The following is a 2,368-nucleotide window of genomic DNA, read 5'->3' as shown; positions in this document are numbered from 1 at the left end:
GGGAAAACGGGGTGAACGGTGCTGCCAGTTCAGCTAAACTTCTGTCGTTTGTTTTTTTGTTTTGTTTAATGTATATTTTTATTATAATTATTATATATGAACGCCATTCAAATTGTTCCTTTTTGTTAAAGAGGGGCATAGGGAGGGGTGGGGGCGGGGGGGCAGAGGCATCTGACCCCAGGAACCTGCAGGGCGGGGCTGGGTCAGTGCCCTCTAAGGACATTTTTGACCTTGTTCAACCTTTCCACAAAGAATAAACTGTGTTTCACATTCTTTGTGTGGCTACAGCTATGTGTAGGGATGAATGGGATATTGCCAAGCTGGGAAAAGAGCAGGCTTCATAAACAGCGTTTCCTATGAGGTGGGATTTGGATATTTTTCATTAAAAAATTTTCATTTTTCGTAGATTGATGGGATTTAGGAGCTGGAGTTGGGGAGCAGAGCATTTTCTAACCCCAGTGGGGTAGAAAAGTAGTTCACAGAGCTCAGTTACCCTTCCCCCAACCGCCTTAAAAGGCTACCTTCGAAATCCAAGGCTGCCAGAGACAGAGGAAGTGGTCAAGCTGAGGCTACTTGGAAAATCTTCCTAAACTGCATTACTCTGCCGTGTGATCTACCCACAGACCCCCAGTTTCCTCATGTGTGTGTCTCTGCAACTGGGGTAGTCCCATGATTAGTCCAAGGCTCAGCGCCAGGCCTCGACCTGAGAAGCTTCTTCCAGGCCTGGGACTCTGCTGCTGCAAAGGAAACCAGAAGGAAAAAGAAAGGTTTCCCAGTGGTCTGCTAGGAGCATGCTGCCCATGGCAGAACGGAACTCCTCAGTTGCCCAGGAGAACCAGGACCCTCAGATTGGAAGTTCAGAATAACAAGGCTTTGTTTCCTCTTTCCATAGAAGCTGCTGCCCTAGACAGGGTTCCCAGGCTGTCGACCCACCCTTCCTCTAAAACCAGCCTAAAGGGAGGGGTCAGCTCAGTTGCTGAGTCAGCTCAGCTGGAGGAGATCAGCCCCTTTTCTTCTGCCTTCCCTTCCTGCCTCAGCCCAGCCTTCCCTGGGCTCTGGCCCAGGCCCTCCACAGCCTGACTCTCAGAGCCCGGCCCCACCTATGCCAGTCTTCTCCCCAGCTGCTCTGTAGGGTGGTTGGTATGATTGCTTTGGCAGATGGGGTACCCCACCTTCCTGCCAGCCAGCAACCCTGACCCTACGCCTGGCCTCCTGTGTCTCCCCTGCCAACAGCTGTTTGGCAGAGCCTCCGCATCTCAGAGAGGTCGGGCACCACCACCACCACCTTCACCAGAGGGGATGGGGACTGAGAAGGTAGCCCTGGGGAAGTCAGGGGCATCTGGGGGGAGTAGGGCCCATGCGTGTGGCAAGAAATTCAAAGATGAGCTCATGGCCCCTTTGTGTTTTTGTGGTTCACATCTGGAAGCAATTACAGATGTTATCCAGAGGGAATTCTGCAAAACACAGCTGGAGCCTGTGGAAGAGCCCAGGAGGGGGGACTGCCAGAAGGAAGAGGAGGGGGAGCCCAGGGCTGGAGTGCGGTTTCCCCATCACGAGGAAATTGTTTGGCTGTGATTCTGGAATCACAAGATGCTCTCTGAAGCCAAGGGGGAAGATGGGAACGAAGGACCAGAGACAAAGGGGAAAGAGCTGGAAGCCTGGTTCCAATGCAGACAGAATTGCGGGTTGGATGCTGCAGAGTTGGGTGCTGCTGATGTGCTTGGACCTGCCCGGGCAGTCCCGTGAAGCTGCCCACTGATCTTGGAAGATGCCTTAGTGGTCACAAGGCCCCACTTGAGGGAGCCACTGGGTCAGGCTAAGATGACAGGAGGCAGAGGGCCCTCTGGCTCCCAAGGACCTGCAAACTGTTTTCACTGGCCTGGCCGATTTGTCCATTGGGCCTGACCCAGTTTCTATGGTTCCAAGTTCCTTTATTCGAAAGCAGCACATGTGAGCTGGAGCAGGCAGGAGGGAGCCAAATGGAATCTGTGAGGAGGTTTGGGTGGACCCCAGGCAAACTGATCTAAGAAGGTACCTGACTGGGAGCAAGGGCCAAGGAAGAGTGGTACTCTGCCCACCAGCACCCCCCACACCCTAGATGGGGGATGTGGGCACTCTCCTCCAGGGCTCCTGCCACCATCTGGGCCAGTGCCTCCAGGGCTGCCAGCCAGGCTGTGGATCAGGAAGGGAAGCCCTAAGAAGAGACGCACCCACTGAAAGAGTGTAGGCAGGACACCTCCCCCCCTCACAATCTGGCTAGCCCTGCTGGTCCTTCCCTGACCCTCCCCCAAGTACCCCTCTCCCCACAATGTGGCCGCCTTCCCAGTCTTCTTCCTTCTTCCTTGGTCCTGCAGACGGGCAACTGCAG

This window comes from Nannospalax galili, unplaced genomic scaffold, assembly GCF_000622305.1.
Source record: "Nannospalax galili isolate Female #2095 unplaced genomic scaffold, S.galili_v1.0 scaffold1119, whole genome shotgun sequence".
Classification (NCBI taxonomy): domain Eukaryota; kingdom Metazoa; phylum Chordata; class Mammalia; order Rodentia; family Spalacidae; genus Nannospalax; species Nannospalax galili.
The sequence above is the reverse complement of the archived record's forward strand: the minus strand, read 5'-3'. Positions refer to the sequence as shown.